The sequence below is a fragment of the Cibotium barometz genome, chromosome 20, assembly GCF_041138505.1.
Source record: "Cibotium barometz isolate CiBa-2024 chromosome 20, ASM4113850v1, whole genome shotgun sequence".
In the NCBI taxonomy this organism is placed as follows: Eukaryota; Viridiplantae; Streptophyta; class Polypodiopsida; order Cyatheales; family Cibotiaceae; genus Cibotium; species Cibotium barometz.
Window position 1 is genome coordinate 52,678,228 of NC_141065.1, and position 16,808 is coordinate 52,695,035.

Below are 16,808 nucleotides of genomic sequence, written 5' to 3' on the forward strand. Positions count from 1 at the left end.
AAAGTACATGTACATCTTCTCCCTGCCTTGACACTAATCGTGTTTCCGTGCTTGTGTAGTGGAGCGGTGACATTAACAAGGCCAGAGTCAGCCCAAGGTATCCCTCATACTATTGGGAAGATGAGGTTCGCCGATTCAGGCGAGTATTGTGATGCTGCCTAGTTTTGTAGGCCCAGGCTAGTGCGGTGAATAAGCCCTCCCTTGTGGGTAGACATCCCTCTGAGGGGCGGGAGGATCAAGCGATGGAGCCTCAGAGGGTGACAGGCCGGCTTGAGTCCTTGCCAGGTGCTGATGATGAAGTGTATGGTCGCGTAGGGATTGCCCAGTCTATAGAGGTTAGAGGGCCGAATTCTAGATCATCGACAGAATAAAGTAAAGAGCCTGGATTTGGCTATGGATAATTTTGAACATTGTATCTATTTTTTTTAAAATCCTTTGTTTGTAAGAATTATTGTATCATTGATAAAGATTGTTTAAACAAACAATGTGTAAGGCTATTAATTAAGAAACTTGTTTATTTATGTCAAACAGTATGGTAGGTTTAATTAGAAAATAAATTGACGAGTGAGTTGGGTGAAAAGTGGGAGGATGAAATGCCCTGATGGCAACATCCTATGGATGGGTGGACCCGATTAGTCGGGTAGATTTCCAACAAATTAATTAAAGTTTCTACGTTAGATAAATAGGTCCCTCTAGGAAACCCTACTCTAGAGGACTAGGTTAGTGGTTATGCCTTGCATAGATGAGGGAAAAAACATTGTTTCTAGAGGTCAAGAATAGAGGTTTCTCGAGCTAAAGTGGATCACTCTATGAGTGGTTAGATATTAGGAATCATTTAGAAATACCACTCTCCCCCTGTGCGCGATAGAACTAGGTCTTACTACCTGCTAATGGTATCCTTGTATCTTTACATGGTTAAGGTGTCGACGACGAGTAGGAAATTTTCCTAAGTTAGTAAACTATCTCAAGGTTCCCCCTATTTTGAAAGGTGCAACATGAGGCCAATTAGAAGCTGCAAAACAAACAAAAAACACAGCATGTTAGCCCACCCACACAAAAAATATGAAGCAAGAAAAGGACGGGGGAAGGGCTTAGATTTAGGGTTTAGGGATGGGGGAGGTGAGAAGTGAGAAGTGAGAGGAGAAAACTTATCAAAAATTGGGGGAGACAATAGAACCTGCAAAATAAACAAAAAAACATAGCATGTTAGTACCACACACATACAAAAAAATCTGAAGTAGGAAAGGGATGGGAGGAAGGGCTTAGGTTTAGGGTTTACAGATGGGGGAGGTGAGAGGTGAGAGGAGAGGAGAACCTGCATAAATTTGGGGAGAGAGGTGAAGCTACACAAGTTTTCAAAAACACTAAAAGTGAGGTGCCGCAGGTCTATTAAAAATTTCCCAGAGTTGAAATATGCATTGATACTTCCATCAAAATAAGCATCAAAACAATTGTCAAAGTTTGATAGCTATTTTTGATGCTTATTTTGACACCCTCTTTAGTTCACTTTTTTACGCAAATTATCATTCAAATTTTAACATTTTTAGCATTGCAACACATTTCCATAAAAAATTAGAATATACCGACTAGGCCATGCATGAACTATAAAAGAGGCTCCACCTCCCCGTCATTTAAACCCAAATTCACATGCGTATTCACAACATACATGGAGCCGATGAGTGCTATAAACCTTTCAAATTTATCAATTTAGAGGAGAAACGGTTGTGCCCACATCAGTCATCACTGCAATTACCAAGTCGCCCCTCACATCAACAAGCATTCAAAATGGGGCATATTTCTAGTGGGGCACTTCCAACATCTACTTATTGGCCTCAATGTTTGCCCAAACAACATTGAGCCAGTTGATCACGTGAATATCAGAGGAAAAGAGAAAGGGCAGAGGCAACCTTGATGGGATTGGAACCTAATAAAGTTTTGACGGACTCTGGCATGGACAATTATGCAGGGAACCCAAGAAGTGGCTAAGCTATCTGCACCTAGTCGAGTTCGCCTACAAGGCTTCTTATCACCGAAGTATTGGGATGAGCCCTTTCAAAGCTCTGTATGGACATGATTGCTTAACTCCATCAACTTGATCCAACCCATTGATTAGGATTGAGATGTCCAGATAGATGCTTGACGACATGGAGCAGCAGATGCAGTCAATTCGCAAAGATATAAAAGCTATCCATGATAGATAGAAATAGTATGCAGATAAGAAGAGGACAGACAGAAAATTTGACGACGCAGATATGGTCTTCATTCGAGTACGCCCCAAAAGAAGCTCTCTATCTCTTGGGAAGTACAAGAAGTTCTTTATCTCTTCGAAAGTACAAGAAGTTATCCCCCAGATATTGTGGACCATATCTGATTACAAAGAAAGTAGGTGACTTAGCCTAGGAGCTTCTTCTACCTCCTCATCTCAAAGTACATAATGTATTTCATGTGTGCCTGTTTTTCTGCTCAGCAACTCCATTTTGCTGCGGAGTGTATCTGCATGTAAACTGTCTCCGAATACCATTCTTCTTCAAAAATTCAGAGAACTCATTGGAGAAGTACTCTCCCCCTCCATCTGACCTTAGGCACTTTACATATTTCCCTGTTTGCTTTTCAACCAAAACTCTGAAATTCTGAAAGTGAGTGAGCACCTCACTCTTCTCCTTCATGAAATATACCCACACTTTCCTTGTGTGGTCATCAATGAAAGTCACATAATACCTACAGCCTCCCATAGATATGGTCTTCGTAGAACCCCATACATCTGAATGCACAACATCTAGTGCATTTCTGCTCACATATCTGTTACGTGGAAACACATGCTTTGTTTGCTTCCCAAATTGGCATGCTTCACATATTTTCTGCATACCTTCCACTTTAAATTTTGGCAGCCCTGTCACAATTCCTTTTGTCTGCATAGACTTCAATCTCTGCACATTTACATGTCCAATCCTTTTATGCCAAATGTCTGTGTCTGCAACAATTCCTAAACCATTTGCAAACATCGCAGCACTCATTTCAGGCATGTCTACATTTAATGTAAACATTCTGCCCACTCTGTTACCTTTTGCAACCAACCTGCACTTGTCTTTAAAATCTTCAACATAACATCCATCAGGGTTAAACCGAACTTACAAACCCTGCTCAATCATCTGGCCAACTAAAACCAGATTCTTTGTTATGTTCGGTACATGAAGTACATTTGCAAGGTACTTCACTTTGCCATCCTGCATAAACAATGGCACATCTCCAACGTGGGCAATTGGATGAGTAGTGTCATCTCCTGTTTCCACAAAACCTGGTCTTTCTGGGTTTTTCATCTCCTTGAACCACTCCCCATGACTCGTCATGTGGTTCGAAGCGCCTGAATCCACATAACATACATTATCTTTTTGTGTTGCATCAACATTTTCAGACATGGCATTCACGACATGCTGCATAACAAACAACCTTTCATTATCCTCATTATTTCTGCTTGAGGATGCATAGTTGTTTTGCTGCACTTTCCCATTTTGCATGTCAGCCTGCTTCTTATATCATTCTGCCTGCATATGTCCAGGCTTACCACAATAATAGCATTCACGTGCATCATTATATTGCCTTTGCCAATTTCCACGGCCTCTTTGACTCCCCCTGCCCCTCTGAATTTGCCTCTTCCACCTGCGTGTTGTTGTTGTTGTTGTTGATTCTGGGACTGTTGTTGTTGCTGCTGCTGCCTGCTGGCCATAATTCTGATTACCTGTTCGACCACCTCCTTGACCGCGTCCACGGCCTCCTCTACCTCGTCCTCTTCCGTGTAGAAGGCCTATTGCTCTGAACTGTTTTTGCTTTGTGAAGACTGTTGGTCTTCACCCAAGCTCTTCTCTTCGATAATCAGCATAGACACCAAATCTGTAAAGTTGGGAATATTTTCTCGAGTCTGAATAGACGTCTTGAACGCCTTGTATTATGGCCCGAGACCACGTAGATAGACTTCCACCTTGTCATCATCATCTACTGACACACCAATAGATGCAAGGGATTCCACAATACCCTTTATCTTCAGCGCATAGTCATTCACAGACATGCTCTTTTTCTCCACAGTATGAAGTTCATTCTTCAACTGTATCTTACGTGCCTTGGTATTTGTTTCATAGAGCTTTACCAAGGTGTCCCACGCCTCCTTGGGGGACTTGGAATCCTGAATGTGCCCAATCATGGTGTCCTGTATACTAATGGAGACCCAATACATAACCTTCCTGGCTCCTTGGTTCCAATCTTTAAACTCTTTCACATCTGCAGCAGTCGGATTTATATCCGGTATCTCTGGTGCCTCTTCATGCTCACCTTCTATGTAGTCCCAATAGCCTTTTCCCATTAGGAAATTCGTCAACCTGAACCTCCAAGCATGGAAGTTATTCTTATCAAGATTCTCAGCCACAATCTGAGTTATCCCATCATTTGACATCTTGCCAAACACAATTTTACAAGAAACTGCACTCTGGTTTTTCTGCACAAACTGCTATATTTTTTGCACAGCGGTACTGTAGTACTCTCAAATGTCACAACCAGTGACTTCAATGTGCATACATACACCCAATGGCAATTGTAGACCTCTTTGCAGCACCCACAGTGTCTGCACAGTCAATCTGTCTTCCTGTAGTTCTTAAAACAGAGTTCTGCAGAGAATCGATGACTTACCCGTAGTGCTTGAAATCGCCTGCTTTCTGAAAAACGAAGGTCCAGACGCGCTCGAAATGCTTTTTCGGCCCAAAAATTTTAGTTCGATAGTACTGTATAGTTGCCCTATAGCTTTACTCCAGCGAAGAAAACTCCTCAATCAGAGACCGTTTGCCGGTGCCTCCCGTAGAGCTCCCGACAAGGGTGTAGTCACCAACACAATAGGGAAGAGTAGTTGAAGCTCTTACCCTCGTACCGCTTCCTGTGGTTCTCTTGCTTGCAGCTCAGCCCTTAGCACAAACCAGGCTCTGATACCATGAAAAGATGCAAGGGGGAAGAGAGCTTGAGCTCTTGCAAGCACACACACACACACACTCACAAAACCCTAATAGAGAACACACAAGGTGAGAGGCTGAAATCTTCTTCTTCTCTACTCAACACTCAACACACCATATACAAGATAAGAGTACACATAATATGAAAGGTACTCAACTAATACATACACGGGTTCTCTATAATGTGAACCCGACTAAATGAGCTGGCGCTATAACTATGCCAGTCTCTAGAATGGCTGTCACACAGCCTCTCATCCCACTGGCCGCATATCACCCAAGATCTCACCAACCATGCCAGTGGTGTAAGTGTGGGGCCTATCCCCCAGGCGGGTCATCACCGCCTCACTAGACGAGCTCGATATCTCAACAAGGATGGAATGCCCTGACGGCACCATCCTACGGACGGGTGGACCCGATTAGTCAGGTAGCTTTCCAACTGATTAAGTGAAAGCCCTACACTAGATAAATAGGTTCTTGTGCAACTCTATTCTAGAAGACTAGGCCAGCCGGCTGTGCCTTGCATGGATGAGGAAAAAAGCGTTGCCTCTAGAAATCAAGTCTAGTATTTGCCCAATTTATGATCAACTACCCTATGGGTGATTTGATTTTTAGAAGATTACGCTCTCCCTGTGGGATAGGACTAGGTCTTACTTATGAATCGTATCCTTGAATCTCTACATGGAAAAGGTGTCGATGAATAGGAAATTTTTTCCAAGTTAAGACTTAGTGGACTATCTTAAGTGTTTCCCCTATTTTAGAAGGGGGGAACCTTACATCCTTGAACATAAGGAAGAATGGCAGTGGTACCATTATGCCCTTCAAGTTGATAGGGAGAATGGCAGTGGTGTCATCTCCTTCTTCCTTGAATGTAATCAAGAATGGCAATGGTACAATTCTCCCTTACATTCAAGGAAGAATGGCGATGGAGCCATTCACAAGGCCTCCCATCATCTTAATGTGGAGAATGGCACCACTTCCATTCACCCTTAGATTCAAGGAAGAATGGAAGTGGTATCACTCTCGTGGCCTCCCATGACCTTGAAGGGGAGAATGACACCACTTCTATTCTCTCTTACATTCCAGGAGGAATGGCATTGGTGGTTCCATTCTCAAGGCCTCCCATCACCTTTAAGGGGAGAATGACACCAGTGCCAATTTCCCTTACATTGAGAAAGAATGGTAGTGGTGGTTCCATTATCAAGGCCTCCCATCACCTTGAAGGGGGGAATGGCACCACTGCAATTCTCCCCTTCAAGTTGATGGGAGGACTTGAGAATAGCGGTGGTGCCATTATCAATACCTCCCATCACCTTTAAGGGGAGAATGACACTAGTGCCAATTTCCCTTACATTGAGGAGGAATGGCAGTGGTGGTTCCATTATCAAGGCCTCCCATCACCTTGAAGGGAGGAATGGGAGTGGTGGTTCCATTATCAAGGCCTCCCATCACCTTGAATGGAGGAATGGCACCACTACTATTCTCCCCTTCAAGTTGATGGGAGGACTTGAGAATAGTGGTGGTGCCATTATCAATGCCTCCCATCACCTTGAAGGGAAAGAGTGGAAATGGCACCACTTCCATTCACCCTTAGATTCAAGGAAGAATCAAAGTGGTATCACTCTCATGGCCTCCCATGATCTTGAAGGGGAGAATGACACCACTTCTATTCTCTCTTACATCTGAGGAGGAATGGCATTGGTGGTTCCATTCTCAAGGCCTCCCATCACCTTTAAGGGGAGAATGACACCAATGCCAATTTTCCTTACATTGAGGAGGAATGGCAGTGCCAATTTTCCTTACATTGAGGAGGAATGGCAGTGGTGGTTCCATTATCAAGGCCTCCCATCACCTTTAAGGGGAGAATGACACCAGTGCCAATTTCCCTTACATTGAGGAGGAATGGCAATGGTGGTTCCATTATCAAGGCCTCCCATCACCTTGAATGGGGGAATGGCACCACTGCTATTCTCCCATTCAAGTTAATGGGAGGACTTGAGAATAGCGGTGGTGCCATTATCAATGCCTCCCATCACCTTGAGAATAGCGGTGGTGCCATTATCAATGCCTCCCATCACCTTGAGAATAGCGATGGTGCCATTATCAATGCCTCCCATCACCTTGGAGGGGAAGAGTGGAAGTGGTGCAATTCTTAAGGCCTCCCATCACCCCAAAGGAGAGAATGTCACCACTGCCATTCTCCCCTTCAAGGTGATGGAAGGCCTTGAGAATAGCAGTGGTTCTGTTCTTCCCTTTAACATGATGGGAGGCTTTGAGACTGTCACCACTACCACTCTTCTTTGAATTTAAGGGAGAATTACAGTGGTGCTATTCTCCCCATCAAGGTGATGGGAAGGCTTGACAATAACACCAATGCCATTCTTCTTTGAACGCAAGGGAGAAAAACAATGGTGCCATTATCCACTTCAAGGTGATGGGAGGCCTTGAGAATGGCACCACTATCATTCTTCCTTAGATGTAAGGGACAATGGCAGTGGTGCCATTATTCCTTGAACGTAAAAGATACTTGTAGTGGTTCCATTCTCTCCTCCTTTAAGGTCATCAGAGGCATTGAGATGGCATCATTGCCATTCTTCCTCAAATGTAAGGGACAGTGACAGTGGTGCCATGCATTGAGATGGCATCATTGAGATGGCATCATTGCCATTCTTCCTCAAATGTAAGGGACAGTGACAGTGGTGCCATGCATTCCTTCAAGGTGATGGGAGGCCTTACAAATGGCAGCACTGCTATTCTTCCTTACATGTAAGGGAGAATGGAAATGATGCCATACTCCCCTTCAAGGTGATGGGAGGAGAATGGCACTAGTGCCATTCTTTTTTTTTTTAAGGGAAAAAGATCCTTCAACTAGCTAAAGAAAAAAATAACCACAAAGGGCTAAGTACAACCATGAAGGGCTAAATAAAAACTTGCCTCATGTAAGGGTGGGAAAACAAGTGATCATAAGGGGGAGAGATGCTTCTCCTCTGGTTGGCTGCTTTATGAGGAGAAGGCTATCTCATACAGGGAGAGGGGAGAGAAACAACCACATAGGTGGTCTATAATGCCATTCTTCTTCTAATATAAGGGAGAATGACACCACTGCCATTCTTCCTTGAATGTAAGAAGGGAGAATTTCAGTGGTACCATTCTCTTTCTAATATAAGGGAGAATGGCGGTGATGCCATTCTCTCCTTCAAGGTGATGAAAAGCCCTGAGAATAATAGTGGTGTCATTATCCCCTTCCATCAAGGTGATGGGAGGCCTTAAGAATGGCACCACTGCCATTATTTCTTGAACATAAGGGAGAATGGCAATGGTGCCATTATGCCCTTCAAGTTGATAGGAGGTCTTGAGAATGGCACCACTAGCATTCTTACTTGAATATAAGGGAGAATGAGAGTGGGGCCATTCTCCCCATCCAGGTGATGTTAGGCCTTGAGAATAGCAACACTACCATTCCTTCTCGAATGGCAATGGTGCCATTATCCCCTTCAAGGTGATGGGAGGCCTAGAAAATGGCACCACTGCCATTTCTCCTTGAATATAAGGGAGAATGGAAGTGGTGTCATTGTCCTCACCTTGGTGGTGCCATTCTGCCCACCATTAATGAAAAGATGCAGGGGGGAAGAGAGCTTGAGCTCTTGCAAGCACACACACACACTCACAAAACCCTAATAGAGAACACACAAGGTGAGAGGCTGAAAATCTTCTTCTTCTCTACTCAACACTCAACACACCATATACAAGATTAAGAGTACACAATAATATGGAAGGTACTCAACCAATACATACACGGGTTCTCTATAGTGTGAACCCGACTAAATGAGCTGGCGCTATAACTATGCCAGTCTCTAGAATGGCTGTCACACAGCCTGTCATCCCACTGGCCGCATATCACCCAAGATCTCACCAACCATGCCAGTGGTGTAAGTGTGGGGCCTATCCCCCAGGCGGGTCATCAGTGTCCACCGCCTCACTAGAGCTCGATATCTCAACACTCCCCCTCGAGCTCAACTCCATCTCATGTACACCAAGCGAAGCCCTGAATCTGCGGAGCTTCTCTGTACCCAATGCTTTGGTGAAGATGTCAGCTACCTGATCCTCTGTGCTGACATAAACAAGGTCAAGGTCTCCTGCCAAGACCTTCTCTCTGACGAAGTGGTAGTGGACCTCTATGTGCTTCGTACGAGCATGAAAGACTGGGTTCCTCGCCAACTGTATACTGCTAATGTTGTCACAGAAAATGACAACTTGTCTATCCACTGATAGACCCAAATCTCCAAGTAGCTTTCTCAACCAAGCTACCTCACATGCTGCCATAGCAGCTCCTCTGTACTCAGCCTCTGTACTCGATAGAGCAACCGTAGGCTGCTTCTTGCTGCTCCAAGTCACAGCAGCACTCCCCAAAGAAAACATGAATCCACTGGTAGATCTTCTGTCTGAGATACTACCAGCCCAATCAGCATCTGTGTACCCATGTACACATATCTCTGTCCCAGTCTCATAGAATAGTCCACAATGCAAAGTAGACCTCACATACCTCAGTATGCGTCTCACAGCATCCAAATGTGGTTTTCGTGGAACCTGCATAAACTGACTCACCAACCCAACAGCATAGCTCAAATCTGGTCTGGTGATCGTCATGTAGATCAAACTTCCTACTATGCTCCTGTACATAGTAGGATCCTCCAAGATCTCTCCTGAATCTGCACTCAACTTGCCATTCTGATCCAATGGCACAGAAATAGGCTTACAGCCTGTCATACCATACTTGGACAACATGTCCAAGCCATACTGTCTCTGCAGTAATCCAATACCATGTGGTGACCTAATCACCTCAATGCCCAAGAAATATCTGAGCTCCCCCAGATCCTTCATCTCAAACTTCTGTCTTAGCAAGATCTTTACATCAAAGATCTCTGCATCATGGTCCCCCGTAATGATCAAGTCATCTACATAGATGACAACAAGCACAACTCCTCTATCACCATGTCTCACATACAGCGAGAAATCTGCATTGGCTACATGAAAGCCAATAGTGACAAGATATTCAGAAATCTTGTCAGACCATGCTCTTGGTGCTTGCTTTAAGCCATACAAGGCTTTCTTCAACCTGCAAACATGCTCGGGGTGACCCACATCCTCATAACCAGGTGGCTGCAACATATACACCTCTTCTTGCAAATCCCCATGCAAGAATGCATTCTTTACATCCATCTGATGTAAAGACCATTGCTTTGACGCAGCCACTGCTATCACAACTCTCACCGTTGCCATCTTGGCAACTGGGCTGAAAGTTTCCTCATAATCAATCCCATATGTCTGCGCATATCCTTTGGCTACCAATCTAGCCTTGTACCTGTTTATGCTTCCATCACTGTTATGTTTAACTTTGTACACCCACTTGCATCCAATGGCTTTCTTGCCTTCAGGCAATTGCACTAAATCCTAAGTTTCATTTCCATATAGTGCATCCATCTCCTCATCCATAGCTTTCTCCCAACACACATTTCCAACAGCCTCATCAATGCATGTGGGCTCAACAACCTGCACAACCTTTGCCATATATGCATAGTGATGTGCCACATAACCATCATATGTAAATCTCTGCACAGGGTTCTTCACTCTCCCTGATCTTCGCAGCTTTTCATTCATGGCTTCCATAGCCTTCTTTACACCAGGTGTTCTCATAGCTGGGATCCCAAGCTCCTCATCAAGGCTCATATCTGAGCCACTAGACTCTCCATCAACATGAGAATGCCCTGCAGAAATGTCAGGCATACCAAGGGGCTCAACCACTTTCTCTTTTCCTTTACGTGATGTAGTAATCACATTTGCAGGGCTGGTATTATGACGCAGCCTGCCACTCCATGGTCTATCAACAGACCCACTAGATGAGGACTCTCCTGGTCCACTCAAAGACTGTGATTGCTGACCTGCATTCTATGCAACCACACTTCCACTCAAATCAGCCCCAACAGCTTCTTTTTCAGCAGCATACCAGCTGCTCATCTCATCAAAGACAACATCCCTGCTTACCCTCAACTCACGTGTAGCAGGGTTATAACACCTGTATCCCTTTTGCTCAAGGGAATATCCAATAAACACACATTTTTCAGCTTTCGGATCCAGCTTGGTTCTCAGCTCATCTGGCACATGCACATATGCAATGCATCCAAAAACTTTCAGATGAGATAAATCTGGTTTTCTGCCCGTAAACCTCTCCTCTGGAGTTACATCATGTATGGCTGCAGTTGGAGTCCTGTTCATGATGTATACTGCTGTAGAAACAGCCTCAGCCCAATAGCAATGCGGCATATTTTTCTCTTCCATCAATGCCCGCGCAATCTCAGCAATGTGCCTGTTTTTCCGCTCAGCAACTCCATTTTGCTGCGGAGTGTATCTGCATGTATACTGTCTCCGAATTCCATTCTTCTTCAAAAATTCAGAGAACTCATTGGAGAAGTACTCTCCCCCTCCATCTGACCTTAGGCACTTTACATATTTCCCTGTTTGCTTTTCAACCAAAACTCTGAAATTCTGAAAGTGAGTGAAAACCTCACTCTTCTCCTTCATGAAATATACCCACACTTTCCTTGTGTGGTCATCAATGAAAGTGACATAGTACCTGCAGCCTCCCATAGAAACGGTCTTCGTAGGACCCCATACATCTGAATGCACAACATCTAGTGCATTTCTGCTCACATATCTATTACGTGGAAACACATGCTTTGTTTGCTTCCCAAATTGGCATGCTTCACAGATTTTCTGCATACCTTCCACTTTAAATTTTGGCAGCCCCGTCACAATTCCTTTTGTCTGCATAGACTTCAATCTCTGCACATTTACATGTCCAATTCTTTTATGCCATATGTCTATGTCTGCAACAACTCCTGAACCATTTGCAAACATCGCAGCACTCATTTCAGGCATGTCTACATTCAACGTAAACATTCTGCCCACTCTGTTGCCTTTTGCAACCAACCTGCACTTGTCTTTAAAATCTTCAACATAACATCCATCAGGGTTAAACCGAACCTGCAAACCCTGCTCAATCATCTGGCCAACTGAAACCAGATTCTTTGTTATGTTCGGTACATGAAGTACATCTGCAAGGTACTTCACTTTGCCATCCTGCATAGATAATGGCACATCTCCAATGTGGGCAATTGGATGAGCAGTGTCATCCCCTGTTTCCACAAAACTTGGTCTTTCCGGGTTTTTCATCTCCTTGAACCACTCCCCATGACTCGTCATGTGGTTCGAAGCGCCTGAATCCACATACCATACATTATCCTTTTGTGCTGCATCAACATTTTCAGACATGGCATTCACGACATGCTGCATAACAAACAACCTTTCATTATCCTCATTATTTCTGCTTGAGGATGCATAGTTGTTTTGCTGCACTTTCCCATTTTGCATGTCAGCCTGCTTTTTATAACATTCTGCCTGCACATGTCCAGGCTTACCACAATAATAGCATTCACGTGCATCATTGTACTGCCTTTGCCAATTTCCACGGCCTCTTTGACTCCCCCTGCCTCTGAATCTGCCTCTTCCACCTGCGTGTTGTTGTTGTTGTTGATTCTGGAACTGTTGTTGTTGCTGCTGCCTGCTGACCATAATTCTGATTACCTGTTCGGCCACCTCCTTGATCGCGTCCACGGCCTCCTCTACCTCGTCCTCTACCTGAACTCGTGTAGAAGGCCTGTTGCTCTGAACTGTTTTTACTTTGTGAAGACTGTTGGTCTTCACCCAAGTTCTTCTCTTCGATAATCAGCATAGACACCAAATCTGTAAAGTTGGGAATGTTTTCGCGAGTCTGAATAGACGTCTTAAACGCCTTGTATTGTGGCCCGAGACCACGTAGACAGACTTCCACCTTGTCATCATCATCTACTGACACACCAATAGATGCAAGGGATTCCACAATACCCTTTATCTTCAGCGCATAGTCATTCACAGACATGCTCTTTTTCTCCACAGTATGAAGTTCATTCTTCAACTGTATCTTACGTGCCTTGGTGTTTGTTTCATAAAGCTTTACCAAGGTGTCCCACGCCTCCTTGGGGGACTTGGCATCCTGAATGTGCCCAATCATGGTGTCCTGTATACTAATGGAAAGCCAATACATAACCTTCCTGGCTCCTTGGTTCCAGTCTTTAAACTCTTTTACATCTGCAGCAGTCGGATTTATATCCGGTATCTCCGGTGCCTCTTCATGCTCACCTTCTATGTAGTCCCAATAGCCTTTTCCCATCAGGAAATTTGTCAACCTGAACCTCCAAGCATGGAAGTTATTCTTGTCCAGCTTCTCAGCCACAATCTGTGTTATGCCATCATTAGACATCTTGCCAAATACACAATTTCACCAGAAACTGCACTCTGGTTTTTCTGCACAACCTGCAGTATTTTCTGCACAGCGGTACTGTTGTACTCTCAAATGTCACAACGAGTGACTTCAATGTGCATACATACACCCAATGGCAACTGTAGACCTCTTTGCAGCACCCACAGTGTCTGCACAGTCAATCTGTCTTCCTGCAGTTCTTAAAACAGAGTTCTGCAGAGAATCGATGACTTACCCGCAGTGCTCGAAATTGCCTGCTTTCTGAAAAACGGAGGTCCAGACGCGCCCGAAACGCGTTTTCGGCCCGAAAAATGTAGTCCGTAGGACTGTATAGTTGCCCTATAGCTTCACTCCCGCGAAGAAAGCTCCTCAATCGGAGATCGTTTGCCGGTGCCTCCCGTAGAGCTCCCGACAAGGGTGTAGTCACCAACACAATAGGGAAGAGTAGTTGCAGCTCTTACCCTCGTACCGCTTCCTGTGGTTCTCTTGCTTGCAGCTCAGCCCTTAGCACGAACCAGGCTCTGATACCATGAAAAGATGCAGGGGGGAAGAGAGCTTGAGCTCTTGCAAGCACACACACACACTCACAAAACCCTAATAGAGAACACACAAGGTGAGAGGCTGAAAATCTTCTTCTTCTCTACTCAACACTCAACACACCATATACAAGATTAAGAGTACACAATAATATGGAAGGTACTCAACCAATACATACACGGGTTCTCTATAGTGTGAACCCGACTAAATGAGCTGGCGCTATAACTATGCCAGTCTCTAGAATGGCTGTCACACAGCCTGTCATCCCACTGGCCGCATATCACCCAAGATCTCACCAACCATGCCAGTGGTGTAAGTGTGGGGCCTATCCCCCAGGCGGGTCATCAGTGTCCACCGCCTCACTAGAGCTCGATATCTCAACAATTAAGGTGATGGGAGGTCTTTATAATGACACTGTGACACAAAGTTAGGGTTTTGACTTCGGTCACTTCTTAGAATCAAAACACTCTTGTATGAAACCTCACAGTAGCCTCCTCACCTCCCTTTCTCTTCCTAGGTTAAGATAAAAATAAACACATCAAAGGTGAGATCATAATTCATGGAAGGAAAGATGAAAGGCTCAGGAGAAGCCAGAATTTCCACCAGTCTGGTAGCTCCAAACAAGAGGGCAATTCTTTGTTGGAAGAAAATCTTCACTCAGGATTATGTGAATGGAAACATACGAGGAATGTTGGGTAAGGTTCATCCGTTCGAATTGGGCGATTTTGACGGAACATATTAAAGTAAAAGAATATAGAAATCACTTACAAGAGGATAAGACACCTGGGATTTGCCTTTTGATAAGAGATTAGGAGGAATTAATCATTATTAAGAAGAAATAATGACCAAAATATAGAGATACACAGAGAATCGCAGTTTTAAATCCATATAGACTGTACAAATCAGGATAACATAGATGCGTAGAGCTTGAAGAGAGCTTCGGGCCTATATAAAAACTTTTAAAAACGGACAACCGAGCGAAAAGTTATGAGCATTTTACTACAAGACTATAAAACTGCCAAAATTCGCCTAAAAGTTAGCAAATTTGGGAGAAATTCTGATCATCAATGAAGTAAAGTATTAAGAAATTAAATTTGGGAGAAATTCTGATCATCAATGAAGTAAAGTATTAAGAAATTAGTTATATGAGTGGAAAGAGAATATAAAGAGCTTCCTAGCCATATGATCAATTTTAGAAACCAATACTTAAATGATGAGTAATTACCGGTTGAAATTTGGATATTGAACCACAAAAACTGCACTTCCCTCTCTTTGCATGAAACCTCAATTTTCACATAGCCTCTTGCCTCTCATCTCCTTCATGATTCAAGCTAGAGGGTAAGGGTTAACATTGCTTAGTGGACAATCGTAAAGATTTACCTATGGTCCCCAAAGTCTTTTCACATCCTCATTACTGCTCATTCAAGCTAGAGGGTAAGGGTTAACATTGCTTAGTGGACAATCGTAAAGATTTACCTATGGTCCCCAAAGTCTTTTCACATGCTCATTACTGCTCAAACCATTGGTACCTCCAAAGGAGGGCGGCAATAAGGCAAGGGCTACCTTGAGAAGTCAGAGGCCTGCCAAGATAATAACTCCTTATCCCACTTATTATGAATCATCAAAGAGGTCCAAAAATGGACTGAGCAGCATGAGGAGCTAATGCTAAATGAGACATTCACATGTAAAGAGGGTGTTTGAATAAGGGTTTGAAGATAAGAGAATGACAATGACACAAAATGCTCAATTGAGGAGGATCCATTCATTGATTTGAAAGGGAGAGGAGGGCTCCTTTTATAGGTGCAGACTCACCCTCTCTTTCATTGAGGAGGATCCATTCATTGATTTGAAAGGGAGAGGAGGGCTCCTTTTATAGGTGCAGACTCACCCTCTCTTTCATTGTTACAAATTACAACATAAAAATCTTCAATCCTTCAGTGACATAAGGGTAGATGTCACCATCAATTGTCCTCTGAGTTTAAGTCTTCTATTGATTACTAAATTGAAGACTTTTTGACTTTGAAAGTGTGATGAGATAATAGCCAAGTCTAAGTGGCATGTAGGTGGAGATCCCACTTACACATGGCAGAATTCTCCTCTTCCATGTAGGCATTCTAGAAGAATCGTTTCCAATTATGCACCTACACACACTCCTCCACATGCCTTCCACACTTCCCAACTTGTAGACGTATGGTGAATACTATATTAATAATATAATTAAAATCCATGTGAGCATGAAGGCCCACTTTTATTTTTCACATCACTAGCCTATCTACCATACTAAAGTATTTATCAAGCATACTTGTGGCATTTACAATGTGTGCACCCTAAATCAAGTAAAACCATTATATTTGAAGATAGAATGCTGTTATCGGGGTAGCCGCAAAGCCGCCGCATCACCACGCCATTATTCCATTATGGGCGCCGCAATCTTCTTGGACAAGCTTCCACCTTATTACCATTGAGAAACCATCAAAATATGCACAAAATTGAAAATGAAAGATATCAATTTCTCATGTCACATCTTTCCCCCTTAGTAGATCCTCCATGCTTGTCTTGGGGGTTTGCTAGCCATGGTGCTCGAGGGTAAAATATCTTTAGCCTGTACTCATTGGCATGTCCGAGTTCTAAACTTATCAAATTCCACTTTTAAAAGAGAAACAATATGAAAAGTTTATTTCTAACAATTTGATTATTTATCTAGGATAAAGAAAGGTTGAATTTAAGAATGAAGAGAGGGGGAAAGCCTTTCCAACAAGAGTGGCCACCAATTCTTTTGAAGAGGGAAAGGTCAAAAACTAATGAATTATCAATAAATTCACTATTTTTTGCTCTGGGGTGGAGTAGAGTAATAAAGCATAAATTCACTATTTTTTGCTCTGGGGTGGAGTAGAGTAACAAAGCATAAAACACTATTAAGCTTCTAC